The sequence below is a fragment of the Musca autumnalis genome, unplaced genomic scaffold, assembly GCF_047663935.1.
Source record: "Musca autumnalis isolate F117 unplaced genomic scaffold, ASM4766393v1 scaffold_4, whole genome shotgun sequence".
Lineage (NCBI taxonomy): Eukaryota > Metazoa > Arthropoda > Insecta > Diptera > Muscidae > Musca > Musca autumnalis.
This window is the reverse complement of record NW_027411977.1, coordinates 71,034,337-71,053,187: the sequence shown is the minus strand read 5'-3', so window position 1 is coordinate 71,053,187 and position 18,851 is coordinate 71,034,337. Positions and strand designations below refer to the sequence as shown.

The following is an 18,851-nucleotide window of genomic DNA, read 5'->3' as shown; positions in this document are numbered from 1 at the left end:
GTATTGATACTGGATGTAATATCAGAGGGGCGGTTTTGCGGTTGCACGTTGCACTCTTCAGAATCCAAAATATCACGTTACAGTCCTTCTATTTGGACTATTTCTACGCATTGAGAATCCGAATTACTAAGTTAAAGTCACTATAATAGACTAATCCTTTAAAAGACCTCGCAGCTAACGGCATTGTAGTGCCCTCCAATTTAAGACCCCGCTCTACTTTTTTTTGGGGGCTATATCAAAACGCGCATCTATACTCCCAATTCTCTGTAGGCATGTTTTATAAGAATAAACACCAAATTTCAACCATTTCGGAAAGGTAATGTGGATAAAATCTTTAAAATACCGAACATCCGGAGATACCGTTCTACCCAAACCATACCAAATACCAAATTTAAACCTCCAAAATACTGAAAATCGGCAGTCACAGTTCTATGGGGGCTATACCAAAACATGGACATGTACTGAAAAATCTCTGTGGAAAAGTTTTGTAGTCCCAAAGAAGGATAAATACCAAATTTCAGTCATTCACAACGTGGACCTATAATGAAAGATTTCCGGGGGAACCTTTAAAATAACGAACATTCGGAGATACCGTTCTATCAAAATGTGAACCGATAGCTACAAATTTCTAGGGGATAATTTTGTAATTCCAAAAAAGACTAAATACCAAATTTCAGCCGTTTCGGTGAAGCCAAACGCTTCAAAATACAGAAAATCGGGAAGCACAGGGGTTATACCAAAACGTGGAGCTACACTGAAAAATTTCTGGGGGAAAGTTTTGCTGTCCCAAAGAAGACAAAATACCAAATTTCAGTTATTTAGGTAGGATAATATTGCTAAAACCTTCAAAATACCGAAAATCGAGAGGTACTGTCTTATGGGGGCTATATGCGTGGACTATACCAACAAATTTAGAGGGGAAAGTTAAATACCCCCAATGAAGACTAAATACCAAATACACTTCTATTTCAGTCATTTCGGAGGAATATTGAGGTCACAACCTTCAAAATACCGCAAATCGGGAGGTACCGTTCTATGGGAGCTATATGAAGTCGTGGACCTATACCGACAAATTTCATATGGAAATGAAGAGTAAATACCAATTTTCAGCCATTTCTGAGGGATATTGAGGCCACAACCTTCAAAATACCGAAAATCTGGAGGTATCGTTCTATGGGGGCTATACAAAGACGTGGGTCTATACCGACAAAATTCTGAGGAAAAATTGTATACCTCCGACGAAGACAAAGTACAAATTTTCAAAAAAATTCTCCGCCACCAACGAAGACTTAATATCAAATGCCAGCCATTTCGATGGATTATTGAGGTCATAACCTTCTATGGGGGCTATATCAAAACATGGACCGATATAGCCCATTTTCAATACCAAACATCCTAGGAGTATTACTTTTATACCAAATTTCAAAGCTCTATCTTAAAAATTGCAAGCTGTACAGTACAGACGGACATGGTTATATATATCATTTATAGGGTCTCTGATGAATATTTCGATGTGTTACAAACGGAATGACAAATTTAATTATACCCTCCATATTATGGTGTAGGGTATAAAATGGGCCATTCCGGTCCCTGTTTGACATAGTCACCGTAGAAGAGTATAACCCGGTTTTTTGTATTTCGTCTCATTGTCATATTGAAATGGTTAATATTTGGTATTTATGTTTCGTTGGTGGTATAAACTATTCCGGCAGAGAATGGTTTTTACGGGACCATATTTTGACATTTAAACTTTTTGATGATAATTAAATTAGAGTTATTTCATAAATTTCTTAAATAATTCATGATAATCATATTTCAATACAGCATTTTCCATTGTCCGAACAAGACGTGAAAATTTCATGTCTAAAGGTTGGTGAAAATGACATGCCAAAGATTAGTGAAAATGCTATTCTAGGGAATCGTTTAAGATGACATGCCAAAGAATTGTTGAAGATGCCATTCCTCCGAGTTAGTGAAGATGACATGCTTAGGATCTAAAAATGAATTGCATAATTTGAGGTTCACGATCTTGTAAAAAGAATGAGTGAAGATGCTAAAAAATTACATTCCGTTTCACGTGCACCCATTCTTGATTAGCATCTTTGGCATCGAACATTTTGCTGGGAAGGTATATGGGCATACGACATAACCAAAATTACATAACCGTTTGTTTCTCACTAATTTTATCATCGTATTATTACATATGTATCATTTTATATTATATAACTTCCCAGCAAAATGTTTGATGCCAAAGATGCCATTCAATCATGGGTGAAAGTGATCTGGTTTCAGTCTCCGACAACATCAAGTCTATTGTAAATAATTAATCGTATATTTAGAAATTGTGTATAAATAAAAACACAAAATTCATCTCTATTGGATCGATGGAATGGTTTCAAATTCTGATGAAAAGATCGGAACTTTCACGACTTCCTTTGCATGGGTTGAAATGCTGATGAAAAGATCGGATCTTTCACGACTTCCTTTGCATTGGTTCAAATGCTAATGAAAAGGTCGGATCTTTCACGACATCGTTTGAAACAATGCAAAAGATGTCATGAAATCACGTCATCGCATGGAACCCCTTCTTTCAAATTTTGCTGGGGTTATTTCATATATCATAAAAATGGTTTGTGCGGGACCTTTATCAAAATTTAAATGGAATAAAAGTTATTTAAGCCATTAATAGGCAAAAAGTCATTCTTTCATGCAATAGGAAATAATTTTTTGAGAAAAAAATTTCATTTTATAGCATTAAAAAAAGTTCCAATATGTTTGTGTGTAACCTTTTTTATAACAAAATGGAATGAATCTTATTTTAGGCATTAATAGGCAAAAGTTCATTCATTCATTCATTCTCCTAACCCTGGTGACCAATATTGAACCTTCTGAGCTCTAAATTGGTCCCAATTGCGTTATCAAACGTGGTCAATACAAGGGATATAGAAAATACGATCCACTTCTTTGGGTACCTTCCACAAAAAAATCGGAAAAAGCGAAGTTTGAGATCTCCTCCCGGATCGTTTTGGATTTCTTTTCAGCATATTGTCTTTGCAGCCCCCTTTACGATGGCACATTTTTTTCGGGGGCAATTACATACTTCCTGAGATAATGACCTAAAAGCTCAAAGAAACATTGACGGCACCAACTAAAATGGCAAATCAAACAGAATAATTTTGGCAGGGAGTTTCTGATTGGTCCAAACTTTGAACTTCGTATTATTTCATCTAGTCAGGTATTAGGTTGGAATATGGACTATATCAGTCCCGTCTTTTGGATATCTCCTATACAAATTTTGGGAAAAGTGCAGTTTAACAACCCATCTCGGATCTTTTTGAAATTGTTTCCAAAAAGTTCTTCTTGTGACGGTCCATTTTTTCCGGGGTTTATCCATACTTCTTGAGATAATGGCCCAAATGATCCAAAAAAGCCTGCCGTTGCCAACTAAAATGGGTAGTACTTAAGATAACCCTCGAAGGGAGAAACCGATTTGGTCCAAACGTAGTACATCGTTATGATCCTTACAGCCTCGAACTATGTCCCATACAAATTTTAGAAAGCGTGCAGTTTAAAGACTCGTCTGGGATTGTTTTTAAATTTTTCGCAACATGTTTTGTATGCGGCCCTAGTTAAAAGGATACAATTACAATTTTTTCGAGGTAAATCCATACTACCTAGAAACTGGCCCAAAAACTCAAAAAAATCTCTGTTGACGTCAGAAGTATTGTGTTTGCTTCATTTCTTTAGGTTCGAGGCTGAGGGTTTATCTCTGTCGGCACAGCTAACTAATACTTTCTTACTTGTTTTTTTTTTTTCTTAAAACATTTTTAAGTCGATTTCTTTGATCCTGTTTTGGTTTTTAAAATTCTTCAAATGTAAATGTAGTTGAGTCTAAATTCGATAATTAGGTCATAGACAATGTTTTTCACATTTGTGGACTTCCCTCAGGGCTTTACAAGAGAATTGTCCGCAAAAATATTATTTATGAGCCATATCTGCTTTGAAAGCACGTACGACTGTGGTCGTATTGGGTCGAAATATTAGATATTAAAAGGGTAGTTACTGAATCCTGGTGACGTAAGGGATGAAAGATACCAAGGAACGGTCCTGGACGGCTTAAACCGTTAAAGGTAGTGAGCTAACATGTGCGCGCATTCACCCATAAGAACGTTAAAAACATGGGATTGGGGGTCGGGTTAGTACCCTCCCTTAAAAAAAGCATCCTACTATGAAAAAAGAAAAGAAAAACAATCCCCTGAAGTCTACACCAGGAATTATCACACTCTTTATAGGGAAGGTGCAGTTTACGCATTGGCAGACGCACTTGAAAAATATAAGGCCGATATTACTGCCGTACAGGAAATATTGTGGATTGGGAAAAATGTCACAACAACACCTAAAGGTGACGAACTGTATTATACCTGCCATGACACAAAGCATGAGTTTGGCTGCGGATTTGTAGTTAGTCGGAAGTTAAAACATCTGGACTCCAGCTTCACTCCAGTGAATTAAAGACTTGCTACAATACGGATAAAAGAAATTTTCTTCAACATTGGCTTTATCTGCGTTCATGCTCTAACCGAAGGCAAGGACGAACAGAACAAAGATATATTCTACGAGTGCTTTGAAGAAACATGCGACGGTTGTCCTGCCCATGACATTAAAATTATTCTACGCGATTTTAATGCCAAAAGTGGAATGGAGAATATCTTTGGCCCAACAGTCGGGAAATTCAGTCTCCATACTGAAACATCTGTCAATGGAAGGAGGCTGATAGAATGCAGCGGCAAAAAACATGATAGTCAGCAGTACCAGATTTAAGCATCTCGCACAATGCACAATGGCAAAATACTGCCCACTACATGCAAACAGCCGCAAATTCCATACTTGGATACCAGAGACCTCCACCAAGAAACCCATGGTATGACCAGGAGTGTCGTGCTGCTACCGAAGGGAAAAATGCGGCATATAGGGCTACTCTACAATCAGTAGCAACGCGTAGCACACGAGAGAGGTATCGGGTGAAAAGAAGGGAGGAGAAGCTTCTTTTCCGCAGGAAAAAGAGAGAAATGGAAGATCGGGAGTGTGAAAAAATCTAGATGTACAGAAGACACAATAAATTCCGAAAGTTCTACCAAAGAGTAAAATTCAAACTGATGGCTTTGGTACAGGTACATCCTCCATCCAAGGTAATTTGGTAACTTATACAGATAGTGTGCTCAGGATATGGAAAGGGCATTTTTCCAAACTGTTGGTATCCAGTAGTAGCGAATACAACGAAGATACCACAGATCTAATTCCAGAAGATGGTATTGAATGCATACCGCCCAGCCAAGTCAATAAACCGGCTTAAGAATTACATATAAGGCATCAGGGGCCGAATGTTTACCAGACGAGCTGTTCAAAACCGGAGAGGACATGCTGATAAGGTGTATGCATTAGCTAGTTATCTCCATATGGCAGGAAGAACGATTGGAACCTGAGTATCCTGTGTCCCGTCTACAAGAAAGGAGATAAGACTTCTTCTCCCAATTGACTACAAGGGATATTAAGCGAACGACTAAAGCCTATGGTCAATGAAATAATTGGACCATTCCAATGTGGCTTTAGACCTGGCAAGTCCACCATTGATCAGGTATTTACCCTGCGGCAAATCCTGGAGAAGACCCTAAATCAGTGATGGCCAAAATCACACATTTGCAGATTATAACTTGCGCTAGTGTGAGTGGAAACGAAAACAATGCGTTAACCGAACGAATGTGTTTACAGTGTACGTGTGTGCCGTATGCCCGCGGGCATAGGGAAGTTGTTGTTGGTGGCCATCACTGCCCTAAAGATGCAGATTGACACCTACCACATTTTTGTCGATTAAAAGGCAGCCTTCGACAGCCCCCTACATTCAATCGTATTCCAAGCAATGTCTGAATTTGGTATCCCCGCAAAGCTTATTCGGTTTTGTAAGATGACTTTAACTGATACTAGGTTCTCAGTTAAAAAAGGAAATAACCTCTCCGAGCAATTCAGTGCAAAAAGAGGTTTCAGACAAGGAGACAGCCTTTCGTGTGACCTGTTTAACATCCTGCTGGAAACGGTTATATGAGATGCAAATGTCAAAGAAATGACACAATCTACAGCAACAGCCACATGTTACTTGCTTATGCTGATGACATTGGCATCATGGGAAGATCAGTAAAGGAAGTAACTGATACCTTTAAGAAAGTGGGTCTGGCGGTAAACCGCGAAAAGGCAAAGTTGATGCTGTCGACGCGCAATGCGTCCATAAAGCTCGGACCAACAGTGGAAGTTGGTTCCTACAATTTTGAGGTAGTCAAAGATTTCGTCTACCTTGGCACCGCCATAAACACAAAAAACAACATCAGTTGTGTAAGTTAGCAGTTTAAAATCAAAGCCACATCTCGCCAAACAAAAATAACGCTTTACAAAACACTGATACTACCCGTGCTAATGTATGGTTCCGAAGCCTAGGTACTTACGCAAGCAGATTAGGCAGTGCTTGGTGTGTTCGAGAAAAAATTTCTTCGGAAAATCTATGGGCCAATCTGCGTTGACGGTGAATATCGACGTCGTATGAACCACGAGCTGTATCTGCTATACAACGACATCAGTATAGATAAACGTATCGAGATGCAGCGATTGCGCAGGCTAGGCCATGTTACAAGAATGAGTGATGACGAACCCGCTAAAAAGGCGTATAAATACGGGCCACATGGCGGTACACGCAGAACTGCCAGGCCAAGACTTCGATGAAGCAAACAAGTGGAAAGAGAGAATTGGAGATCTTTCCTTAGTTCAGCTTATGGAACAAATGTTCTGTAATCGGCCAGCTAAGTAAGTTACTGAATCCGTTGACAAAACATTTCTTTGTACAATCTACAATTTTTCCCCAACATTATGGCTAATACTCACTTTTACTTTTCGCCATGTTCGGTCAATATGCCACATTGCTTGTACAGTCATTTCCCTAATGGTTACCCAAAATGATCACAACAACAAAACTTAGTGACGTTTTTTAAGACAAACCAAAAGGGTAAACGGATTTTTTCCTTTGTCAAAGTCGTTTGTAATTTTTTTCCTTGAATTCTCGCCACAAATGCCGAACAAGTTTCCATAATTAATTTAATAATATCTTTCTAAATAATTATAATGGCATCTAGGTTTGGCGAAATAATGCCTTCAAGACAAATCTGACAACACTTGGCTCTAAATATCCTAATAAGGATAATAAAGTGAATACCAACCATTTGCCCACGACAGAATGAAAAGTTTAACAACGGCAATTTTAAAGTTTCACAACATTTTTTCATAACTCTGCCGACAAATTTAAACATGAAGATGTCACCCACCAAACGAAGAGATTCAAACATAAAGATGTCAGAATGATATCACTGATGGATACATTTCAAAGAATAAAAACAAAAGAACCGTTTGCTGTTCATGACCCACATCAAATCAAACCAAAGTGGTAATTTTCATTTAAAAATAGACGCATATAAATGGCGGATAAGAAGCGGACATAGCAACCTTACTCTAAGCCAAGCATGAACAGTTAGCCCTCAAGCCAACTGTGTGGCGAGGAGTTGAAAGGAATTATCCAAAAATTATTATGCAAACTTATTCAGGTGCAAAATACTTCGACTTAAGGGTGAAAGCAATTTACCAACATGACGCAGTTATTAAAGAAAAATATGTTCTCCTCATCAGTATCTTTGTACAATCAAAGACGGCGAAGACATTCTGCAAAAAAAATTTTCTCATTTGGAATGAACAAAAACAATACCAACTCTTAGCTAGGCAAATTGATAATTTTTTCCATACTTTTAAAGACTAAGAATAAGTTCAATGCGGTCTAAAAATTTTAATTTATGTATTTTAACGTGGAAAGTTAACTTTTGTAATATGCAAGTCGTTTTTTCCGTTAAACAGATTAAGCATATGCTGAACAAGTAAGGAAGTATCAATCAGCTGTGCCGACAGAGAGACATACCCTCAGCCTTGGACCTAAAGAAAAGAATTAAACATAGTATTTCTGACGTCGATAGGGGTTCTTTGAGTTTTTGGGACAATTACTCAGGAAGTATGGATGTAAAAGTGAAAATGTAACTTAACCTAATGCAACACAACAATAATTATTATCTATTCTAATAATAAATAGAGAACATTGAAATGCTATTTGTCCTATCATTCAAGTTGCCTTTGTGTGTGTGGTCATGACCTTTATTGTGATACACAGTCGTATGCGCAAGAATACAAGATCAATACATTCTGTGCCTGCTGGAGAGCTTATAATTTACAAAATGTGTTTTTAACAAGTAAGAACGGCGTTATGTTCGGCCCGGCCTAACTTGTTATACCATCCTCCTTTCGTTTATGAAGAAGACTAACCCTGTATTTATACCCTAACGAGGGTATATACACTTTCATACGGGCAAAATGTGCCTCATCGAAATAATGGTTTTAGACCCCAAGTATGTTTGGACGAAATGTGTTTCAGACAATTTGGAGTTAATTTATCCATGTCCGTCCGTCTGTCTGTCTGTCTGGCTGGAGCGCACGATAACTCTTGAACGGATCAACCCATTCGGTCCAAAATTTGGCTTTCGTAATGTTTTGTCCAAACTTAGTTTAAGTTCGAGCATGGGTTATATCGGCCCACTCCTTCCGGTACCTCCCCCACAAAAGTTCGGAAATGTTCGGAAAATTGTGCGCACGATAACTCTTAAAGGAAGTAACCGATTTCGTTCACACTTTGCATATCGTGAAATTTCTACCAGACATAGATGAGGTTCCAATATGGACTCAATCGATCCAACTCCTCGGGTACCTCCCACACAAAATTTTGGAAAAGTTAAGTTTAGGACCTGCTCTCGAATCGCTTTGATTTTTGTTGTAGCAACTTGTATTCATGGCCTTCCATACGACGGTATAAGTTTTATCAGGGGCAAGTCCACACATCCTGAGAAAACAGTCTGAAAGATACAAAAAAAAAAAACGGTATGGCACCGTGTGTAGTGGTTGGAGCGCAAGATAACTCCCGAACGGATCTGCCGATTCGGTCCAAAACTTGGCCTTCGTAATATTTTGACCAAACTTAGTTTAAGTTCGAAGATAAGCCATATCGGTCCACTCCTTCGGGTACCTCCCCCACAAAAGTTCGGAAAAATTGTTCGCACGATAACTCTTGAAGGGAGTGACCGATTTGGTCCATACTTTACACGTCCCAATATATCTACCTGATAAAGATCAGGTTCGAATATGGACTATATTTGTACACTCCTTCGGGTACCTCCCACACAAAATTTTGGATAAATTCACTTTAAGACCTGCTCTCGAATCACTTTGAATTTTGTTGAAGCAACTTGCATTCGCTGCCTCAATTATGGCAATAAAAGTTTTTTTACTTCTTAAAAAACAGCCCGAAAGTTGTAAAATCCACTATGACAGCATATGTAGTGGCTGGAGAGCTATTGCGTTCGTCCACATTTAGGATATTGTAATATTTCTTCGAATATTAGATGAAATTCGAATGTGGTGCTTATAGGTCCACTTCCGGTACCTCGATTTTTCATAGACGTAGCAACCGATTAAGTCCAAACTTTGGATCTCTAAATATTGTCGAAACTTAGTTTATGTTCAAATTTGGGCCCTATCTGTCCAATCCTTTTGGTACCACCTACACAAATGTTCAAAATTTTTGTGTGGTTAAAGGTGTGTTCGAGGATCCTTTGGACATTTTTAACCAAGGTTTTCCTAGTGGCCCTGTTTACAGCTATATTATGTTTTTCGTAGGCTAGTGTGATAAAAAAAGCCCTATCTTTCGTTATCCCCGGAAATTTTTGAGCTTTAATCCTATCTATACTTTTTTCGTTTCATACGCCCAAAATTTTGAAAACGCCCCTGAAAGTTTTTTGGAAAAAAGTATTTTAATCCACACAGTCTGAGGGTATATCTCTGTCGACAAAGCCGACTGTAACTATTTTTTGTTCGTTCGTCTATATTCGTAATAGTTCAGGCATCCATAGCTCAGCCCCCAGATGACATACGGACCTAATTTTTCGTAGACGCGTTAATAATTCATCTCTTAAAAATCAGACCTCTAAATTTGCGCTGAGACGAGTAAGTAAATCGATCTGCAAAATTTGACAATTCGTGTGAGAAGAATAAAAACATTTACAAAAACAGGGGGTAAATACCAATTCCAGCAATTTCGGTAAAACAATGTGGCTAACATTCAAAATACCGAAATTCGGAAGGTACCTTTCTATGGGCGCTATATGAAGCCGTAGACCTGTACGGACAAATTTCGGAAGGAAAGTTTTATATAACCAAGTTTTATAAATACCAAATTTCAGCCATGTAGCTGGAATATTGAAGCCACATCTTTTAAAATACCGAAAATTGAGAGGTACACTTCTATCGGGCAATATGAAGGCGTGGACTATACCGACAAATTTAGAGGAGAAAGTTGAATACCGACTAAATAACAAATGTCAGCCATTTCAATGGATTATTATGGCCATAACTTTGAAAATACCGAAAATCGAGAGATACTGTTTTATGGTGTTTATACTAAGGCGTGGACCTGTACTGACAAGTTTCTGGATGAAAGTTTTATACCCACAACGAAGACTAAATACCAAATTTTAGACATTTTTGAGTAATATTGCGGCCGCAACCTTCATAACACCGAAAATCCGGAGGTACCGTTCTACGGGCGCTTTATGAAGCCGTGGACCTGTACGGACAAATTTCGAAGGAATATTGAGGTCACAAGCTTCCAAATACCGAAAATCAAGAGGTACCGTTCTATGGGGGCTATATGAAGGCGTGGATCTATACCGACAAATTTCATATGGAAAGTTGTGTACCCCAAATAAAGACAAAATACCAAATTTCAGCCATTTCGGAGGAATATTTGGGTCACAACCTTGAAAATACCGGGGACTATATGAAGGCATGGGCCTACCCCGCCAAAATTCTTATGGAAAGTTTTATACCCCAAATGGGGACCAAATACCAAGTTTCAGCTATTTCGGTGGAATATCCAGGTCACAACCTTGAAAATACCGCAGATCGGGAGGTACCGTTTTATGGGGTCTATATGAAGGCGTGGGTCTACCCCGAAAAAATTCATATGGAATGTTTTATACCCCAAATAAAGACTAAATACCAAATTTCATCCATTTCGGAGGAATATTGAGGCCGCAACCTTCAAAATACCGAAAATCGGGAGGTACCGTTCTATGGGGGCTATATGAAATCGTAGACCTATACCGACAAATTTCTTATGGAAAGTTTTATACCCCAAATGAAGACCAAATTCCAAATTTCAGCCATTTCGGAGGAATATTTAGGCCACAACCTTCAAAATATCGAAAATTGGGAGGTACCGTTCTATGGGGGCTATATGAAAGCCTGGGCATATATGGACCACATTCAGGGGAAAAGTTAAGAACCAAATTTCAGCCATTTCGGTGTGATAATGAAGCTAAAACCTTCAAAATACCGAAAATCGGGTGATACCGTTCTATGGGGGCCATATCAAAACGTGGACCGATATAGCCCATTTGCAATACCCAACATCCTAGGGGTAATATAAACTTCTATACCAAATTACAAAGCTCTATTAAAAAAAATTGCGGGCTGTATTTTTTTGTTTCAACAGACGGACATGGTTATATCTACTTAGAATTTTACCCTGATCATGAATATATTTACTTTATAGGGTCTCCGATGAATATTTCGAAGTGTTACAAACAGAATGACAAATTTAATAATAACCTCCATATTATGGTGGAGGGTATAAAAAGTGGATTTTCCAGAGGTCAAATCTCACCCAAAAGTGTGTACAACATTTGTTTGTACAATGGAATTGCGCCGTCGTATCTGGGCCCGCAAGAAAATCTTGTTACCTCGAGAGTTATCGTTCACACCATTTTACAGAAAAATTTTGAACTTTTGTGGGGGAGGTGCCCGAAGGAGTGGAACGATATGGTCCATCTTCGAACTTAAACTACCAAGCAAAAAGTTTGCCTCCAAACATGCAGTTAAATCATATGTACTAGTGATTTGGAAGTGCATCAAATTATGCATTTTCACTCATGATTTTTACAAGAGCGTGACTACTGAATGATGCACTCCATTAGCACTGCATTTTAACTAATCCTTTGGCACTGCATTTTAACTATCACTTTGGAATCGCTTTTTAACTAACCCTTTAGGGTAAAATAGGATGCAATCCAATTTTCATCCAAAGCACGTTTTTTGATGCACATGCTTGTAAAATGTATCGAACAGAGCGCCTTTTTCACGACTCCCTTGAACTGCATCCGGATGCAATTTAAATGTGAAAAATGGATGTCAATCGTTGGATCGCATCCAAATGTTGTTAAAATGTAAAGAATTGGAGTGCCTTTATTACGACTCCGATTGAACTGCATCCAGATGCTGTTAAAATGTGAGAAAAGGATGTAATTCGTTGGATTGCATCCGAATGAGGTTAAAATGTAGGGAATGGGGTGCCTTTCTCACGACTCCGTTTGAACTGCATAAAAACATGCCGTGTAAGAACTAGTCTACATTGCACTACTTCCAATTTATTTTGCCGAGTAAGTTTGAACAAAATATTACGATACCCAAAGTTTGGTTCGAATCGGCTGATCCGTTCGAGAGTTATCGTGCGCACCAGTCAGACAGACAGACGGACATGGCTAAATCGCCTTCAAATTGTCTGAAACGAATTTCGTCCAAACATACTTGGGGTCTAAAACCGTTATTTCGATGAGACACATTTTTGGTCGTATCAAAGTGTATATATACCCTTTCTAGCCTAAAGGCTGAGGGTATAAAAACTTATGTTGATCGGTTTATTAATTTTCGAGCTACAGCGGGCGCAGCAAACTGCTTTAGTAAAAACATTGTTTTGTAGGGGTCCATTTGTCAGAAAACTGTGCAATATTTTTCAATAAAAAAATTTCCAAAAGTGTTTGACCTTTCAGATAAAAACAAAATGTTCTAAAAAAAAAGTTTGGTACATTTCTTGTAAAAAATTCATGAAAAATGGATTTTTTTTTCGTACTCAATAAGTGGCCATAACCCCTTAAAGCGTTTACAATCGTTAAGATAACTCCAAACAACAAAAGTTCGAAAAAGCTTTATATATTAGTCGGCATCTTCACCCTTTCATCCCTAAAAAGGCCACAAAATTATGAAAATCCGCTAAAGAGAAAATTTGGGGGAAAAGGGTTTCAGTTGTGTACACCGACCGAGAAACGGAAATTTTTTAGACATTTGGTGTCGAGATGTATTTCTGACTACGTCCCTGGTTGTGTAGCCGGTATTCGATCTGTCCTTCAGGAGAACAGGCACATAGGCTGATCACGCAGTAATATGAAACAAATTGTAATCAGCTATTATATGGCTCACAACCAAGAACAAATATCCATTCATTTCATGAAAAAATATTCCATTATAGCCACCTAGGTAAGAAATTAAAAAAATCAGATCAACTTATCTCCGTTCATCTTTCCTATAATTTGTGTTTTTCTTTATCTTCCCAAGAACTTTCATTGTGCATTGTTTTTGTATACGACATGCTGCTGTTGGAACTAATTAAAATGTTGCTATGATTTCCATGTTTTGTTTCTTTTTAGATTTAGAAGAGAAGCCTACCTGTCTAGCTAATACCAAAGGTAAGAACAAAAAACTTTGTCGACACTTTTATTTACAATCTGAGAATAACAATTTGTAAGCTACAACAATGCTTACAACAAGATTCCATCATTTGATAATTTGATGGTGATATGTTGTACCTGAATCCTGAGAGACAGATTAGATACAAATCACAGGGGGGGTGAGAAAGCAATACATTTTCAAACTTCCACAGGCCCAAAAAAACATTTCATGCCTTATGAATTTCTGGCTGAAATATACAAATGTGTCGTCTTAGATGTTGAAAGTTCAATGAAACCACAACAAAACTTTGGCAACTTCCCAGAAGGGAGCTAGAAAAAAAGAACACAATTTTACTTTTTAAACTTTTAGACTGGTTTATTACTTTTTTGTTTTGAACAAAATAAAGATTTGATTTGATAAGAAGAAAAATAGAAATAAGTACATTAGGCCGGGGCGATTTGAAAACCTTAATGAGCCCTTCGCGTTTCTGATTCCTGGGATTGAACTGCAAAAAAGTCCACCAGACTATAGGTCTACCGCGAAAATCGAGCCTCCTGATTTTCACTTTAAGTTTTTTATCCACGTTTTTTGGACATGTTAGCATATAACGGCCAAACCATTGAGATTTTCGATCCAATATTCAGTTATAGTTTTTTGTGGGGGTTTTCAGACAGAAACCACTTTAAATTAGCCATTTATGAACCGATAAAAAAATAATAACTTGTTCGAAATATATTATTCAACCCTTTAAAAGGAAGAAGGATCAATAGAAATCCGTTGTGAAAAAATAAGATATGCCCGTTTAAATTTGAAAATGTAAGAAACCCAGATTTTCACTACTTTTACCGTTATAAACAAATAAAACGAAGTGACCCAAACGAACTAAAGTCATTTTCGTTGTCCATGGATCGCAACACGATAGAATTTTGCATCAGAACGCAACACGATAGAATTTTGCATCAGAACGCTATTTTTCTGGTCAACTTTTGTAGCACAATGCCATTTATCGACATTTTCCGAAAAGTTTGCACCTTCTCAAGGCCAAAACTGCCTGAAGAAGTGTTCCAATGCTTTTGCGATGTATTAGAGTGTTCTTAATCACTGTCTTGGCTACAATTTTTATCTTTGTACTGGATCGAAAATCTCAATGGTTTGGCCGTTATATGCTAACATGTCCAAAAAAAGTGGATAAAAAACTTAAAGTCAAAAACGGGAGGCTCGATTTTCGCGGTAGACCTATGGTCTAGTGGACTTTTTTGCTCAGTTCAATCCCAGGAAACAGAAACGCGAAGAGCCCATTAAGGTTTTTTCCTTCCATACAAATCGCCCCGCCTTAACGTACATACATATAATTCGTCTAGTTGTTTTTGTTTTGTTTCTGTTTTGCTTTTGTTGACAGTGATTCCACCAAGAATGGCCTAATAAATCGTTTACAGAAATTCTAAAACAATGCACTGAAGTACGTACATATGTGTGATAACATATTCTTCGCAAAAAATTGTTCGACCACGGATACCCAAAATGCCCAAAATGCCTAAATTATCTAAAAATTTCTTAAATCTGTTAGGAGCTTTATATTGACCTATGTGGGCGATTTTTGGTGGAGGAGTTTCGGGACTTCTGAAGTTGTACCCAAAGTCCTCAAAATACTGAAAATCGGGGGTACCGTTATATGGAGGCTATTCCAAAACATGGACATATACTTTGGTGGAGACGTTTCGTCACCACTGAAAACCTCAAATGTCAAATTACAGCTAGTTCGGTTACAAATTTTAGCTAAAATTTAAAAAATTTTAAATTAAAAAATTTAAAATACCTAAAATCGGAGGTACTGATATATGGTGGCTATTTCAAAATATAGATCTATATTGACGATTTTTGATGGAAAAGTTTCAGGACCACTGAAAACCTCAAATGTCAAATTACAGCTGGTTTGGTATATGAAATTAGTTAAAATTCCCAAAATACCTTAAACCGGAAGGTATTGTTATATGAGGGCTATACCAAAACGATTATCTATCTTGGTAAGTTTTAGTGGAGAAGTTGTTTGGTCATTGGGAGCCTCAAACGTCAAATTTCAGGTAATTCGGTCAGAAAATGTAGCCTCAAAATAGTTTAAATCGGAAGGTACCATCATATTATAACAAAATGTGGGCCTATTTTGACAATTTTTAGTGGAGAAATGTCTTAGCCATTGGGGGTAAATTGGAGACAATTTGAGCGGGAAATAAAATCCCCAAAATACCTTAAATCCGGAGTTACCGTTATATGGGGGCTATGCCAAAATGTGGATCTATCTTGGGAATTTTTAGTGGAGAAATTTATTGGCCATTGGGACCCTCAAATGTCAAATTTTAGCTAGTTCGGTCAGAAAATGTAACTAAAATCCTCAAAAATCCTTAAATCGAGAGGTACTGATAATGGTACCTGTACACTGAAAGAAAAGGCTACGTAATATGAATGAAATCCTACGTTGTATCAATGAAATTTGTCATTGATTTTAAGCCAACGTAGAGCTTCATTGAATAAATGAAAAAAGTGTCATTGAGTTTCATTGAAGTAAAATTAGCAAAATTGTTCATTAATGCAATGAAACTCCTTCATTTATGCACTGAAACTTTTTCGTTAATGCAATGAAACTTTTTCATTAATGCAATGAAACTTTTTCATTAATGCAATGAAACTTTTCAATAATGCAATGAAACTTTTCATTAATGCAATGAAATACTTTCATTGTTGTAATGACACATATTCATTTATGCAATGAAGCCTTACGTTGGTTCAAAATCAATGACAAATTTCATTGATACAACGTAGGATTTCATTCATGTTATGAAGTCATTTCTTCTTCTTTATTTGCCGATCCGCATTCGGATTTTGGCGATCATACAATAACAAATTAAGTATTTTTAGCTGTATATATAGATATATGTTTATGAATATGTTGTGGTAAACTATTCAGCAATGGTGATCTCTCTATTCCTCGCAGCGTTGATAAGGCTTCTTTCATTTGGTTGATTTGTCCACTCCAAAATGTTTTTTATCCAGGATATTTCTCTTCTTCCTCTTGGCCTTTTTCCCTCAATTTGACATTTAATTATGCTCTGGATGACAGAATACTTTTCGTTTCTCATTATGTGTCCCATATAGGATATCTTCCTACTTTTTATGATATCAAGAAGTTGTCGTTTAGTGTTCATTCTTCTCAGGACTTCTTCATTTGGTACTCGGTCAGTCCAAGGAATTTTCAGTGTTCTGCGATAAATCCACATTTCAAATGCGTTCAATTTTTGTTCGTCTATTGACTTTATTGTCCATGTCTCGGCAGCATATAGTAGAGTGGACCATACATAACATTTTATGAAGCGCATTTTTGTTGTGATGTTGACTTCATGACTTGTTAATATTTTGCGATGGTTAAAAAAGGATTGCCTAGCTACTTCTATTCGGCATTTTATCTCTCTCGAGGCATCCCATTGGTCATTTATAAGGACCCCAAGATATTTAAAATTCCTTACCCGTTCTATTTCGTAATTTTTTATTTTCAATGATGTGTTGTTTTGGTAAGTTTTTCTACTTATTACCATATATTTCGTTTTCTTAATGTTAATCTTAAGACCGTACAATTCGCTTTTTTGAGTAAGCGAGTTAACCAGTTTCTGTAGACCATATAGGCTAGTGGCAATTAATGTTGTGTCGTCGGCGTATCGTATATTGTTTATTAATTCAGAGTAATTCACCCTTACGCCAATTTGCTCGTTTTCAACTGCTTCTTGAAATATTTTGTTGGAGTATAAATTAAATAATAGAGGTGATAGGATACACCCTTGTCTAACGCCTTTGGATATTGGGATATTGTCAGTGAGTTCTCCATCAACTTGAATGTTTGCAGTTTGTTGCCAATAAAGGTTTTTTATGCATCTTATTTCCTTTTCTGTTATTCCGGTATCCATCAAGACATCCATCATTTTTTCATGCCTGACCGTATCGAAAGCTTTTTCGTAGTCGACTGTCCTGTATCGTAAACGTGATTGAAGAGTTTCAGCAGTAGTTGTATATTGTTTCCCTCTATTAATTTCAAAATCTCTGCGGGTATTTCATCAGGGCCGACGGTCTTCTTATCTTTCATTGACTGAATTGCCGATTTGACTTCATCTTCCGTGATCGGGTTTCCTGTTATGTCTGATTCAGTATTAGTGTTATTTTCTGGCCTTTCATCATCACAAACACTTTTTCTTTCTTTGGTCTCGAAGACAGCTTTACTGTTTTCGTCGACAAGTAGAGCCGGATGAGTTTTGCGGTATATTCCGGATGCTTCTTTTAATTTCTTGTGTAGGTTGAAATCGTCGTGTAGTCGGTGTAGCCTTTCGATTTCTTCACATTGTTTGTTAAGTTGAGCGTTCTTTGCAGCTCGTGTGGCATTTCTAATCTCTTGGTTTATTTCCCAATAAATTTCATAGTTGGTATTTTTGTGTATTTTTCGCTTTTCGCGAAGTTCGAGGATTTCTGTTGTTATCCAAGGTTATTCTTTTCGGGTGGTTTTTGTCCCTAATATAGTTGAGGTTGTTTTAAAGACAGTTTTCATTTCATTCCACATCTCCTCAGTGCCTTGTCTGTTGACGTTATTAAGATTGGTGTTTATAAATTCTTTTACTCTTTCTTTTGTTGATGGGTCTTCTAGTTTTTCTAGATTAAGTTTAGTTTTTGCAGCCTTTTTTCTTGGCATTCCAAGTCTTATTCGCATTTTGCATAATAAAAGATTATGGTCGGAAGGGACGTCCGCTCCGGGATATGTGGAGCATGTTACAACACAAGAACAGTAGCGTCGATTTATTAGTATATAGTCAATTTGATTTCTAACTGGATTTTCTGTACTATCTTGTGGCGATCGCCATGTATACAGACGTCTTGGGTGATGGCAAAATAGAGTATTTACTATTTTCATGTTGTGTTCTTGGCAAAATTGTATGAGTCCCCTCTTTCATTTCTGGTGCCTAGTCCAAATTTTCCCGTCATATCCGCTGTTTCTATATTTCCTACCTTAGCGTTGAAATCTCCTTGAACAATCGTGATTTCATGTGGTTTTGTCATTTTCATGAGTTGTTCAACATCGCTGTAAAATTTTTCTATTTCCTCGTTATTTGAGTCACACGTTGGTG

The 18,851-nt window shown here is 37.3% G+C and overlaps 2 protein-coding genes across 3 annotated transcripts in view; one reads left to right on the top strand and one right to left on the bottom strand.

Moving 5' to 3' along the window:
- LOC141402023 (uncharacterized) overlaps window positions 1-18,851 on the bottom strand; it is a 162,036-nt gene that overhangs the window by 1,045 nt on the left and 142,140 nt on the right. The gene's annotated exons all lie outside the window — the stretch shown is intronic.
- Rh7 (G protein-coupled receptor family protein rhodopsin 7) overlaps window positions 1-18,851 on the top strand; it is a 131,327-nt gene that overhangs the window by 16,970 nt on the left and 95,506 nt on the right. For both annotated transcript variants that reach the window (XM_073982638.1, XM_073982639.1), the window contains exon 2: window positions 13,671-13,709. The gene's annotated coding sequence lies outside the window, so the exon portion shown is untranslated. The remainder of the gene's footprint in view (window positions 1-13,670; window positions 13,710-18,851) is intronic.